The 15,259-nt window shown below is 44.9% G+C and overlaps 1 pseudogene across 1 annotated transcript in view; it reads left to right on the top strand.

Moving 5' to 3' along the window:
- Positions 1 to 15,259, top strand: part of LOC144764046 (uncharacterized) — an 89,246-nt pseudogene that overhangs the window by 33,996 nt on the left and 39,991 nt on the right. The window contains exon 3 of the transcript XR_013596302.1: positions 14,873 to 14,979. The product of XR_013596302.1 is annotated as an uncharacterized LOC144764046 (transcript). The remainder of the gene's footprint in view (positions 1 to 14,872; positions 14,980 to 15,259) is intronic.

The raw sequence follows: 15,259 nt of genomic DNA, 5'->3' as shown, positions 1-15,259 counted from the left end.
AACCCCCGGAAACTGATGGCTTTATAATCTGTCTACCACTCAGCACTCCCCCAACCCATCCTCATTCAGAGGTTGGGTACATCTCTGTGTTCAAAGCTGAATCTACAGTAGCTCCACCATCATAGAAGCTTTGCGGGAGGCCTGTGGGGCATCAGCTGCTGCATTACATAGGAATGGAAATCAAATCTGCTCTGGTTTGCATCCATAATGCAGTACATGGTGGTGCTGGTCATTCTAAAATGATCTACAGCTGCTGACTTTGGCATTGGGAACAAGGTTCGAGTCTCGGCGCTGCCGGCTCAAAATCCTGTGATTTTGGGCAAATCAGTTCATCTCCATGTGCCCAACAAAAAAATGAATTTGTCCTTGTAATGTAACTGGTCGGGTTTGCACCATATAAATACCTGCAAAAGAAAGCATGGGCTGGGCGAAAAGTCCCAGTGTGTTTGGAACACTGGCTGAATAGCATCAAAGAGAGAAGAGGATGTAGCCTAACGGTTAGGGCGGTGGACTTCAAATCTGGGAAATCGGGGTCGAGTCTTGGCAACGACACTCAACATCCTGTGATTCTGGGCAAATCACTTAATCGCCCCGTGCCTAACAAAAATGAATGTGTCCTCATGTAACGCAACTGGTGCTCGTGTAAAGTGCTGCGATACCTGATTTCAGGTCAAGTTCGTGCGACATAAAACTTTGAGAAAGAAAGAAATAAGGCCCTGCCTAAAACCTCCTTCACTCTGGGGTCTCCTGAAAAAGCCAACCAGATCTCCACAGTGAGCGCCCTGGCACAGTAGTGCAGTTGAGTGACTTGTGAGCCTGCCAGCACTGCTTTACCGCACACTGCAAGCCATGAGCCTATGGGAGCACAGCGCACGACACTGGCGGTGCTCTGCCACACTTGGTGCTGTCAGTGACATCTGAGACACAAGTAACAAGAGATTTCAGTGCAGTAATGCGGATTACCACACTGAAATGCATTAGTGTAACACCTGATGTATGGTACTTGGCTGGACTGTATGTGGAAAAATAAAAAAATATATAAAACAGGCCTCGAAGGGACAGCAGCAGAATCTCCAGTGAGCTGATGTGAAATGTCACCCTAGTGAGAATGGTGTCCGAACTTACACATTCACTCAATCTTCCACCTATGCATTCCTGGTAGGAGCTAAACACCTCTTCTAGACCTATGACTGTAACCTATATGTCACTGATGCCTTAACAACTCATGTTTTGTGAGCAATGAAATGACAGGATGCCTGTGGGTTCCACTGGTGGGATTGAGGTACACAAAACAAAAAGACTAAAGGAGAAAATAACGTGGAGGAGGCTGCATACTCCCAGCAGAGACCTGCTGTTACGATATGCATCCACCGGGCTGAGGATTACCCATGGTGCCCCATAAGGAAACTGAAATCTCACGCTGTCGTGCTTGTGTTGGCCCCAAAATGTGCAGGGGCACCACCGACGTGTTTCAGAAGTGTTGTGGGGGGCCTTCGGAGGTGGCAGCAGATTCTCAGATGTTTTGAGAAATTGATGTCTCTAAGTTTCCTGGGCCGTGTGCCCAGGATCCCAGGAGAGGGTTACCATGATTGTATGCACTCCTTGACCTTATGCGTTTGTGCTCAGGCTCTAGAGTGTGGAGATCTCTTGTAGTTGGTCCCATGACCAACCGTGTCTGGTGGCTCAGTGGACTAAAGCAGCCACTGCAGGGGCCTGTGTTCGACCTCATGTTCACAAGTTCAAATCCCAGCGGGTCCACACAGCCTTTCATCCATCTGAGGTCGATAAAATTAGTAACATTGAGTTGGGGAACAATAAACATCTGTTATTCAGCGCCAAGAAACCTACGGGTAGTTGTGCACTTTACAAATACACCTGTTATGTTATGACTGCAGTGACATTTTAAGTTTTTTTATTTTTAAGATTTTTATTTTAAAAGTTGTCACCGGTATACCCAGCTTTACGCCCACAATCCTGAGGCCGGCAGCTTGTCAATGTGTAGCGTTCTACACAGCTTCTTAGCCCACATCCCAGAGGCAGGGCAGCGTCACAATTAAGAATCGTTGCTCCCATCTTTCGTGTCAGGAGCGTACTCTGTGCACCAGTAATAGGAAGCATTACACAAATTTTATAACAAAGAGATGTCAACTCTGCCCACCACTATCAGTACTCCCACTTCGTTCTTCAGCCTATGACCATGGAGCCTATCCATCGTGGCCCAGCTAAACCTCTTCCCTCCTAATAGTTCTCCCCGCTATCGTCTAATTACCATCTAAGTCACCTGTGCTGTCCATCAATCCAAACACCTCCCATCGCCCCGCAAGTTATGTGTACCCAGTGTTGAAAGAGGACGCCGTCTACTGATAGACGGGGAAAACAGTCCCATCTTCAATCTCTGTTGTTGTCTCTATTGTGGTATCCTCCCCCTTACTGTTCAAATATGTTGTGTATAGCCCCCAGAAGTTCTCCGGGCCAACTCCTGGGGGGAAGCAGTTCGCTGAAGGTTTCTGACTGCATGCAGCAATAAAGAATATCTTGTGACCACTGGGACATTGTGGGTAGGGGGCCCCTCATCCAGAACATAGCTTCTCTGCGTTTTGCCATCAATAAGCCCATGTCCACCAGTCTGCGAATTGCCATTCGGCAGTGCTTTGGAATATCCCACTAGTGCCACGGCCGGGCCGATGGGAACCTCCGAACCCACTATTGCGCTCAATTCACAAAATACCTTTCCCCAGTTCCACGCCAAGTGCAGGAAATCTGCTGCCGGAGAGTGACATCGATCACACTTCGCCTCCTTTCTCAGCTCGTATCTGTGCAGCCTTTCCGGTGTGTAATACACTCTGTTGTTACAGCAATAGGACCACATGGCGTTGTCTATCGTCACGTCCAGATCGCGCTGCCAGGCCAGTCTCGCCTTCGTATGCTGGTTTGCTCTGTGGGACATTGCCAACTTATAAATATTGGAGACAAGTTTCCGAGGAGATTTGGTTTTAATGAGGTACGTCAGTTCCCGCACCTCCGGGGGTTCGTCCATGTCATCCCCTAATTGTTGATGCAGTCCCATGCGCACTCTGTGAAACTGGAAACGTTGCAATATTGTAGGGGCTTCCACTGTGGCCGAGATCTCGTCCCACGTCTTTGCAATACTACCCAAGAACAAGTCACCGGCTTTATGTTTGGCTAACGCGTGCAATGCTTGTGTGACCCCCCCGTCTCTACAGGGGGCTAGCCAGACCATCCATTGTACTGGCATTTTCGGGGAGTATAATAATGCCCCCGCTTGCTGCTGTAATAGCCAAAGCCACACATGCCTTGTTGTGTTGAGAGAATCAAGTATCCCTGTTCTACGATCTACTGGTTCCAAGATAACAGCTGGTAGTGGGAGAGGGTCAGCGAATAACCTCTCAAGCCGGAGGTATGGAACGTCTTCCGCTCCATGTATCTGCGCTCCCTGTGCGGCTCTGTAGTAGAGCTCCAAATCAGGCGCTCCAAGCCCTCCCAAGTGGTACGGAAGGGTAAGCACACGCCATTGCACCCGCACCTGCCTGCCTGCCTGCCCAAGCCAGTCGTATTAATGATTTGATAAGTCTGACGAAAAAGGAGCATGGCAACACTATCTGGATGTTTACAAACAGAAATAAGAACCTGGGCAACACTATCATCTACATGATCAAGACCCTGCCTATGAGAGACAGCAGCAGGTTTCAACGTCGTCCTCTAGTTTGGCTACCGCCGTACCATAATTCTCACGGAACACTATGTCCGAATCAGTGTGTAACCTGATGCCCAGGTATCTCACAGAGTCATCAGTCCATTGTAGAGGGTATTCCATCTCGAATTGTTTAGTGGCTATGGTGAGCGGAAAGGCTATTGATTTAGACCAATTGACCATGTAAATGTAAATGTAAATGTAATGTAAATGTAAATTGATACTTGTATAGCGCACTACTCACCCGCAAGGGTCTCAAGGCGCTTGTACGAATACCGCTGTGGAACCCATCCTGGCTTTCCCTGTGAGGTGTCCACTCCTGGGCACCCCCAAGGTGGAGGCCAGGCATCCTTAGCGTTGTTGGGGCCGTTGTGGAGATTAGGCAAGCTATTGCCCAGAGTTGCAGAGCGGGACTCCATGATTGGAATAGGCACCGAGGCGAGAATTATCAGGTCCGTGGAATTTTGAGCCCAAGACCCGCCGAGGCGGAGAATTGAACCCTGGTCCCGGGCTAGACCTCTGCATCAGGGTCTGCCGCTCTAACCATTGAGCCACACTTCTCCACTTTTAACCCCAACAATGCTCCGAAGTGTACCACCTCTCTGAGGACCGGGGACAAATTACTTTCTGGGTCCCTCACATATAGCAATGTGTTGTCCGCATACGTAGAGATTACAATGCTATAGGTCGGAAATTGAACACCTCTATGACCGTGATATTCACGTAACGCACATGCCAGAGGTTCAGCGACTAAGGCGTACAGCGTCGGAGACAAGTCCCTCTGGAGATAGGGATGGTTCCTGTAACCAGATTACCCAGCCGTATTCGGGCTGGTGTTGCATTATACAACACTCTTATCAATTGCAAAAAAACAGGACCTAGTCCCATTCTTGTCAGCACTTGCCACATAAAAGGCCACTCCGCAGAGTCGAAAGCCTTCTCCATATCTAAGAATATCGCAATGGCCTTCGTGTCCCATCGGACATGCTGCATAGTGCTGAATACCGTCCGTAAGTTGTAGGTAAGGTTCCTGTCCGGGATAAACCCTGCCTGTTCTGGTGCAGCCAGCTCTGGGGCTAGCAGGGCCAGGCGGTTGGCCAGTACTTTGGCGAACAACTTGGTGTCTACATTTAGCAGAGACAGCGGCCAATAAGAGCCGCACTCCTCCAGGGGCTTACCCGGCTTCGGAATAGCCACTAGTATCGCTTCTCTCATGGTTTGCGGCATCATACCTGTCACACAAAGGTCGTCGAACAACGTAGTTATATGGGGGAGGAGTATGTCAATGAAAGCCTTGTAAAAACCGACCGTAAGACCATCCGTCCCTGGGGCTCTAGCCGACCGCATCACCGCAAGTGCTTCCATGATCTCATCCCTTTCGATGGGGAGCATGAGGAACTCTCTATGTGTATCGGAGAGGAAGGGCAACTTAATGTGCTCCAGATAATCTAAAAGTTTGTCATCCATGTTCGACGAGCGGGATGCGTACAGCTCCGAATAGTATTGTTTGAACCTTTGTGCAATGTCCCCATCTTCCGTAAGGTCGCCCCCTTCTGAGCGGATTGCAGTTATCAAAGTTTTACTGCGTCTGGATTTTAGCATATTGGCTAGCACCGATCCCGGCCTGTCACCCTCCCCATACATGCATGCCGTGGCATATTTCCCCCTATGCTTCACTTTGCTATCCGCCGCTTCCTGATACTCCTTCAGCAAGCCGTTCATTGCATCTGCTACCTTCTCTTCGTTCCCTGCCAACTGTCGTGTCTCCAGATCCCCTATTTCACATTCCAAGGTCGTTAACCTCTGTTGAATGGAGCAGAGCACCCCACTTCCCCCCTCAAATTTAGTTAACTGTGGAGGTGTTTACAATCGCAGGCAGCGGTCGCTCTTTATACTCTTAACTGCCAAACACAGGTATTGTCTCAACCCGATCTCTGCCCACCGCTTTATAGCGCCTGCAGCTCACAACATAGGCTTCCCACAGCCATTTGTGGCCTGTCGCTGTTATACCTCTGATCCTCACCAGTGGCGCACATTCAAAATTACTACCCTGAGATTGCGTTGCAGCTAAGGTATGATCCCTGAGTTAATCTCTTAAAGCAGTGCACTAAATCTCAGCGGGCGCTCCCAGCGCGATTACATAGATAATAAAGGCCACCAACACCAGACTACTGTCACCAGCATGTTCAATAACAACATATTTCCCTGTGCCCCCCTCCCCCCGCCCCCACAATACTTATCAGCGCCGTGTGAATCAATGAGTCTCAGTCCTGCTCTTCCAACGAACCACCAGCTGCCTCATCCAGAAGTTGTCATTCCGGGCTCCGTCTGTGTTCTTTGGGCCAGTCTCTCATGGCCTTCTGGAGAGCCTTCGGGTCAGTAAAAACGTGAGAGCACCCCTGTTTGTTTACCCGTAGTTTGGCTGGGTACAGCATGGCGTAGTCCAGGCCCAGGTCCCGCAGCTGTTTTTTCTTGGTTGCAAATTGTCTCCGTGCCTCCTGCACTATTGCGGTAAAATCTGGAAAAAGTGATATAGACGATCCCTCATATGTTAGCTCTTGCTTGTCCCTCGCCGTCCGCAAAGCAGCATCTCTGTCTCAGTAGTTCAACTGCTTCGCTATTATCGGGCACGGCGGGGCTCCGGTACCAGTCGGAGAATGTTGAAGAATACCTCTGCCCCCAGAAGGCTCACCAACAGCTTCTCCACGAATTGTTCCATGTTTCTAGTTTGTGTCAATTCCGGCAGCCCCGTGATCCTTAGATGGCAGCGTCTCGAGCGGGCTTCCAAATCCTCTGCCTTATCTTGTAATACTCGTATGACCCTCCCAAGCTGTTTATGGCCAGTATCTAGCATGGATTGTGCGTCCTCCACTTCTGTGAGTCTCCGTTCAGACATGTCTAACCTCTCAGCATGTTTGTCCAGCCTATTTCCCATTCTGTACAAGTAAAGGTACCAGCAAGGGTTTTATTTCTAATCAAAAGATTTCAGCAACAAAGGTCTATATTAATAGGACTCTTGGACTGAAAATATCAGTTGCTGCCGTTGTTTTATCTCACCCAGTTGTTAGTGAGTGAACCTCAAAAGCTACCACACTAGCTCTAAGGAAGCAAAACAATTCAAAAATAAGAAGCAACACAAACATTCATATTTCAAAAGACTTATTATTTATATCTTTGAATAAAAATTGTCTATTGTAAGGGTACACAATCAACTAGATTAATGCCAGATCTTTGGTATAAGGAAACAGACATTCATTCCATTTATACAAAAGATAAAAAATCCAGTCTGTATGATTAATAACTGTGACTTCTTGTTAAAATAAACAGTAAATCAGATGAAAATAAATGTTATTAAATGCAGACATGGACTGGTATGTCGACGTTTCGGTCTTTTGCGGTATTATCCCAAGACCATCATCAGGACGAAGGGTTTATATGGTATAGTTGACCCCTAGAAGATGACATAACATAACATTAACATGCTATCTCCATATGTGTTGCTAACATGATAAAATCTTACACGCTATTACATTTAATATATACACGTTCCAAATCAAATGGGCATATTGTCTCTAAAGACATAGTTTAAAAACCTATATTGATGTTGGTGTGGCGACAAAAATAACTGACATTTTTGGTTTAAGTTTGGTCAAACAAAGCTCTATTGTTTTAAATAAGATCAATTGTTTAAACTCAATTGTTTAAACTCAATATTCTACTCACTTGTAGAAATTATTACACTGTGTGACTTTATGGAATAGATCAATTGTAGTCGTTGGTGTCACACTATAAAAAGGAACAGAGGTAAATTCATTTGAGATCAAGGACTGAAACTAATCACTAATCTGTTTCTTGTAAAAGCAAATTTATAGACTTATTGCCCTTGGAGATCACAAATATCTCTCTTTTACAGCGTTATGTCACAAGTACAAGGCCGGGTTATAATTCTTATAACGGAATCGAAGTTCAACTGTGAAAATGGATGAACAACGAGGATTTAGTGGAAACATCAAATGTGTATTATGATTCATGTTTTGGTTTCAATTGTTTCTATCTTCATAGTATACGGAGAAATATCTACCAACCGGTGTTACCACGTTAACTTCATACGGTTGCTCAAGATGTGCAAATGTTGCGTTATATCATATGGTTGAATTGTTAAATGTTCGGATGGGTACGTCATACAATCAATGCACCACATCCTCGTTTGGTTTGATCTAGTAATTGTTACTCATTGATGGCATTAAGGCTATATCAACCAACTGATTTGGACATCATGTAGTCGCTTATGGCGTAAAAACACTACATTATTTCATACTGCCAGACTATCTCATTGAAGTTCATTGGGAAGAGGCGATATTATTTCTAACCAAGTCGATGTAAAATCTAGTTTCTATGCTGAGGCTTGAAAATAATTCCCCATTGCATAAAAGCGCTGCGTTGTGATATATAGACAAATGATCAAGTCGATTTATATTTCATGTCTTCAAATCCTTGTATCACAGCTCTGTACTCACAATAACAAGGTTTCCTAGTTAGGCTAAGAAATCTTTGCTTAACTGGAGAGAAACGAGAGAAATCACTCCAGAAATCGATAAGCTATGTAGATTTACGAAACACAATGAACTTCCATAGGGGAAGACTGTAATTACATCTAGTTCTACACAAAACCGCACGTCGTACTTACTTCTGAAGCTTGAAATGGAACGAAACGGAAAACGCTGCCACCGTAATCTCTGGTAGGGGGTTATCAACTAACTATACATGTGACGCCATTTTTATACTTCACTTCTGCGTTATGAGTAACGGTTACTTCAGTGACAGATATATCGAATGCTGTGTGGCAAAAGAAAACGGTGGCCATCTTAAAACGACAAATGGGCAAGTTGCTGAAATTAGGACAAGCCATGATGTTTTTGGCGTAAACTTAGTGACATCAGCCGAGAAATCTGTTACATACTGACTAACAGTTTAATTTAAAAAAAGGGGGGGGGCGTTCTTATAATTCAATATACTGACATGAATTCGGACATGCTTGTATGTATTGAAGAAATTAATTTGAACATGCAATATAAAGAAAAAGACATGTTTGTAATTGAATCTTGATGAACTAGTGCAAGTTACGATATGATTACATTCTCGTGTACTTGCGCCAGTTACAACATGTTTGCATGTACTATCGAAAGGATTTCGGAACTTTGAAGACGCCATTTTGGAGTGTCTCATTCTTATAGGTATATATAACCTTGCTCAGGGAACCTAACTGATTTTGAAGGGGTATTTCAATTGTTCATAGAAAGTTTGTAAGGCTAAAACCCTGTCCATATCAAAGACTGTTCTCATGAATATAATGATAATTAAACACCCAGAAATGTATATACATATAGTCGAGACACGTCTATCGCTAATAAAGCGTGTACAATCTAACTGTGTGATTAATAACCCTATCGCTTTTTGCGTTGATACACTCTATTAGGTGAATATATGTCCCTATTGTAACAATTAAAAGTTATAATCAAAATAATACTGTCCCATACAGATGCGCGCTCTTTTCAACATTATTAGATAAATCTTATGTACATACAAGTAAGGTTCATAGTTACATTTTTGGAGCGAAAGGGAGTTCTCATGTAATAAGATTTACAAACAACAAATGACATTGTGGATCTAGGTCAAACAAGCAAGTGTGTGCCATTCTGTGGAAGAATTCAGACCGTTTTTTATGCTATTTGTAGATTCAATCCATTGATTTTCTCTCAAAGTCAGGAGCTTGTCTATATTTTGTTGTCTAATGGTAGGTTTTACCACCTCTATGACCCACCATTTCATCTCTCTCTCAGTGTGTTTGAGATGTAGAAAATGCTCAACCAAAGGGGCATTCTCAATTTTACACCTGATCCTGGATTGGTGTTGTAGAACTCTTTGTTTTATCATCTGGGTAGTCTTTCCAATATATGTCAGGCCACACGGGCACTGTATACAGTACACAACATTTTGTGTCCGACAGTTTGAAAAATTCTTGATCTTAGTGGTCTTACCATTCAATTCAAATGACTTGATGTTAGAGGTAGTGCCACAGGCCATACATTTGTTACATTTGAAATGCCCTGTGAGAGGAGCAAGCTGCCTCATGTTGTCTACAAGATTTAAGTTTTTTGTTTCATAGGCATGTACTATCCTATCGCGAAGATTACGGCCACGTTTGAATGTAAAGAGTGGTTTCTCTTTCAGTTCAGGAAGCTCTGCTAGAAGTGACCAGTGTTTGATGATTATTTTTTTCAACTGGTTACTGATCGTGCCAAATGTTGTTACACAGACTAAAGGATTACTTTCTTTTTTAGTTCCGTTTGTGAGTAACAAATCTCGGTTGTTATACCACGCTCTCTTGAGGGAGTGTTTGAGGAGTTTGTTTGGATATCCTCTGTCGGACAATTTTTTTTTCAGTATCTTGGCTTCTCTGAAATAATCAGTTTTCTTTGTACAATTCCTCTGTAGGCGGAGAAATTGACCAAAGGGTAGACCATCCCGCAATGCCTTGGGGTGATGGCTACTGTATTTTAAAAGTGTGTTTCTGGCGGTAGGTTTTATATAGAGAGTTGTGTATAGGGTGTTATCATCATTAACTCTTATTGTTATGTCCAAGAAATTCATTTCGTGATTGTTGCTTCCTAAAGTGAATTTCAGATTGGAATTTCTTTCATTAAGCCATGTATGGAAAACGGCAAGAAGATCTTTACTGCCTCTCCAGATGTCCAGCACGTCATCTATGTACCTAAGCCAACATGAAATGTTGGCCAGGAATGGATTTAACCCCTTGCATGCTAATGACAAGGCCAGCTCGTCATGCAGTACCAGTGGACCTGTGCTAATGACGAGCTGACCTTGTCATGAACAAGCCATTTTCTACTTCTTCAGCACACAGCGGGAAAACGCGGTAGCACTGTAGTGGTTAAGGGGTGATGAATGTATCTCTTCTCAAACTCTGAGACATAGATATTCGCTATGTCTGGGGCATATATTGCCCCCATCGCTACTCCTTTAAGTTGTTGGAAGTAACTTTTTTCGAAGAGAAAGAAATTCTCGCATAAGGAGATCCTAATGCATTCAAGTATTAAGTCAGTGGGTACATCATGTGGTCTACTGCGAGAGTCTAGAAGATCCCTTAGTATAGTTAAAGCCTCTTGTTGGGGAATGTTGGTATAGAGGCTTTCTATATCCATCGTTAGCAAATGCTCTTCCTCTGGATTGAAGATGTAGTTCTCTAGTTTGTTTATGACTGATGTTGTATCTCTAATATACGTTTCTGACTCTACTGCCATCGGTCGAATGAAATAGTAGGCATATTGAGCCAAGGGTTTGAGAATCGAATTGCAACCAGACCCTATTGGCCTCCCCGGCGCTTTGGTGGCATTTTTATGCACCTTGGGGAGGATGTATATGGCCGGCACAGTGGGAGCCTTGTTTACCAGGAAGAGTGCTTCTTTTTCACTAAGCCAACCACCCTTCAGGCCTGTCTGGGTGAGACATGATATCTCATGTTCCAGTCTTGAGGTGGGATTACTGGGGAGTTGTTTGTAATTATCTGTCACTGAGAGCTGTTTTAAGAGCTCATTTCTGTATGCCGTTTTGTCCCAGAGAATAATTCCCCCTCCCTTATCAGCAGGTTTTATAAGGGTATCTGATAGGGATTCAAGGTTCCTCAAAGCCATTCTGTCCATCCGATATGAGAGGGTGTCGATTTTGGTGCCCAGCGAGGTGATACTGCTCTGTAGGCCTTTTTCCTTGGATAGCAGCATGCTCCGGATATCTGGTTCGTCCTCAATATGAGTAGGAGTCTTAGGGGCTTCTCCTGTCGCAGTGTCCTGTGACTTAGAGCGTTTTTGCGCAAACATAAGCTTGGATTGCATCCTGTCCATCCCATGACCTTTTCCAAGTATGTGAATCGTAGTAGGGCTGTCTACGATGTTCCCTCAGAGGACAGATCAGCAGCAGACCTGATTGAGGTCCGCAACAACTGCAGGCACCGGTTTCGCCGCAATCCAGTATTGGATAGAAGCGGCCCGCTGCACCAGCGCATTATCTTGCATCCAGCTTGGGGGACTATGTATGTTGGGGGACTATGTATGTCGCTGCTTAGGCGTCCACCAGTTCCCAGATCCCGACGTCGCCGGTGACCGTCCTATTGCACTAACTCTAGTGCCTTCTTGCCCCTGGGTTTCTCGCAGGTGCCTGCCCCTAAGCAACCTCCCAGTCACACTCCTTACTGCGTTCTTGGCTCTTCTTGGCTCTGCACTATTAGACGTGTTAGTGGTAGGCCTGCAGGAGTGTACAGCTGTGGCTTCTCCCTAGCCGGTGCTGCAACAGTGTTCCCACAGGGGACCAGCTGAGCCTGCCGTACTCTCTCGCTGAAAGTTTTGTTTTGCGCCACAGCACTGACTTTCTTCCCTGAAGGGCGATACGGGGCCACGGTTATAGACCACATCTTACTGCCTCCTTTCCCAGCACTGAGTAGCCGCCTGCGGCCAATTGGCAGTCCCACGCCACCGCGGAGGGCCGTTAAGCTTTGCGTCTTCCGGTCTCTGTCCCCTCAGTGTAAGTGCCTCTCTGGGGATGGCTTCACCTAGTAAGGCTACATGCAGCCCCAGCGGCTATCTTCTTAAGCAGTGCCCTGTCCTCAGCGCAAGTCAGGTGGGTGCTGCAGCAGCCCTATTCTTCTCATACCCCAGCCCAGGGCACTCTTTGGGAAGCAAGTCGCTATCAGCAATCTGCTGTTGCACGTGTGTATACCTTTCCTTGCCTCACGCTGTAATCAGCTGTAAGGGGAAGCCACTAGGTAGTGCCCTCGTGATGACTGCCTCTGTGTACCTTCATTTGTCTATTCTGCTCTCATGCAGCTTGATTGTCTCCGCACCGCAGCCTTCTCCTGTGCTCTCGATGCCCGGGAGTGTTGTGCCAATCACTGAGGGGGTCAGAGCTCGGGGCACAGGATACCGGTCACTCTTGCCGTTCTGCCGCCGCACGCTCACTGACGTTGCTCTACCTGCACTGCGAGGGAGCCTGGGGATCAGCGATCTGGAGGTCCGGCAGCAGCTCAACTTTCCACTGCGCTTCCTCCTGGGGCACTATTCTGCGCTTCCGATGTCCCGGCAGTGGGCGTCGGAGCACTGTGTCCAGGTACCAGTCTCTGCGGACTACCGCCGCACACTCGCAGATGTCGCTCCGCCCCACACTGCAACTGAGGCTGGGGATCGGCGGCCCAGCGGATCTTCAAGCTAGCACGGCGGTATTACGTTGGGCACAGGGGCGGGGGAGCACGGGAACCGCTCATCACTTTGCGGCTGTGTTCCAGCCTTCTGCTTGAATTAGCTATATAATAGCAGCGAGCTGCCGGATTAATGAAGGATAGATGTCCGGTGTTGCGGAGCTCAAGACTCAGGCAGCCATTCCAGTCTCGAGCAAGCTCTGCCCCCGAACGGCAGTGACATTCTAACACAAGTAAAACAAAGATTCAGACACATGGTTTAAATTGAGATGCTTTATTGATAATGTTGGTGATGAACAAATGCAATGAATTTCATTATATTGAATGCATTACATGTAGTTACTATTCCTATTGGTTTTAATGGTTGAACAATGTAGACTCATAACTTGATTGATCAGTCTTTTTTGTAAATGTAAATGTAAATGTAAATGTATTTCGATTTATATAGCGCACGAATCACCCAGGGGTCTCAAGGCGCTTGCTTAGGGAACCCTTCCTGGTATTCCCCTGTGAGATACCCCGGCAGCGTATCCACAAGGTGAAAGCCAGGCATCCCGCCGCGAGGGGCCGTAGTGGAGATTAAGCAAGCTATTGCCCAGAGTCGCAGAGTGTGACCCCGTGAGTCGAGTAGGCACCGGAGCGAGAATTGTCGAGTCCGTGGAATTTTGAGCCCGAGACGGGGAATCGAACCCTGGTCCATGGCCGATCTCAGCTTCCGGGTCTGCCGCCTCTAACCACTGAGCCACGCTTTTTGTCTTGAGTAAATCAGAGAAAGGGATTTCGTAATAAGCAGGTCCGGACTTCAGTGATGATCATATTCAATTCTTTATTAGTCGATCCAAAACAGAAAAAATCCAAATGTACATGTAATTACTTTTTTAGCCAACGCGTTTCGTCTCGAAAACGAGACTTCTTCAGGGCTAAGCATAAAACATAGACTAATTACACACCCAAAATATATGTACAAAGCTATTTACAAAAACATGAAATGCATTTTATCTGCTTCTAACGTTTATCCAAAAAGATCTTGTATAATACAATTCATTTCACAAAACAATACATACTATAAATAACTAGGATGTGCACATTGTGGTTTTAATTCTAGAAAAATTTTCTATTTGGGATTTTTTCATATTGCCTACCAAATATCAACAAATTAGTTCGTAGAAATATTCCTTCCTCCCAAATCGTTCGCAATGCAGCTTTGTTCTTTTCTCCAAATTTAATATGAATTTTTTAAATATTTCTTCGAAAAGATAAACTAACTTGGACTAGCTTAAATTGCCTTTTGAAAGTTAATGACAAGTCTGCTTTTTAATCTTGTAAATAGCTTTGTAAATTAGCTTGTTGTTCATATCAAAAAGCTACATTGAAGGCATAAGTGCAGTCTCATCGTCATGGGGTGACTTTAAGTAGACTAGTAGGAAAATATAGGTATCCTAGAAAAGTAGATTAAACATTGCAAGACAATCTAAACATCACTCTTGTTGGTATTTTCTCTATTAAGCAGAACTTCATGATGTTTGTCCCTGGTTTACCACTTTTCATGTAGATTTATTTGCTTCCATAATTGCTCATATTGTTTGTTGTTATATTTAGAATATTTTTAGAGTAAACTTAAATGAGGATTGTGTAAAAATAAAAGTAAGGCTCGTATAGCGGGACGTCTTACTCCGTGTTGTGTACCCTGTCTTAGAATAAACTGTATTTTGCGGAGGAGCTATAATCGATGATAATCCTGTTTATTCACCCTTTGATGTGTGCAAAGAATTTCCAATCTTTCTTCCACATAGGTTACTTGTGTTGAAGAAACAGGTATTTTATATAGATTCTTTCAAATGATTTGTATTTGATTTGTCTCATGAAACACTTATTCTACTTTTCTGTCAATCTAACAGGTCACAAAACAGCAGTCCTACAGGAAACCGATAAACAAATTTGTGTATCTTTTAGAAGTTTGGACACCTTCTTGTTGTGATCCAAGAAGCTTCTTCCCAGGCACCAGGTAATGCAAACTAATTTGCTGCATTTTAAGGTAAAAAATATGAACTAAAACTTGGAAACCTTAACTGATTACAGATTGCCCATCAGTGTGATTACTGTAAAGAGGAATTCAAGAGCAAATATTACTTGTGTACGTCCGGTCTTACACCAGCTAGACAATCAATATCCACCTGTTGGTCTTGGCCCTTCTGGCAGGTTCACCCCTGAACTTTTTGCATTGCACTCTGAGATAATTATAGTGATTTCTGGTCTTTGCACACTTTAGCACTGTGGCGCAGTGT

The sequence above is a fragment of the Lissotriton helveticus genome, chromosome 6 (assembly GCF_964261635.1).
Source record: "Lissotriton helveticus chromosome 6, aLisHel1.1, whole genome shotgun sequence".
Lineage (NCBI taxonomy): Eukaryota > Metazoa > Chordata > Amphibia > Caudata > Salamandridae > Lissotriton > Lissotriton helveticus.
Note: the sequence above shows the minus strand (reverse complement) of the source record. Positions and strands in the feature narration are given on the sequence as shown.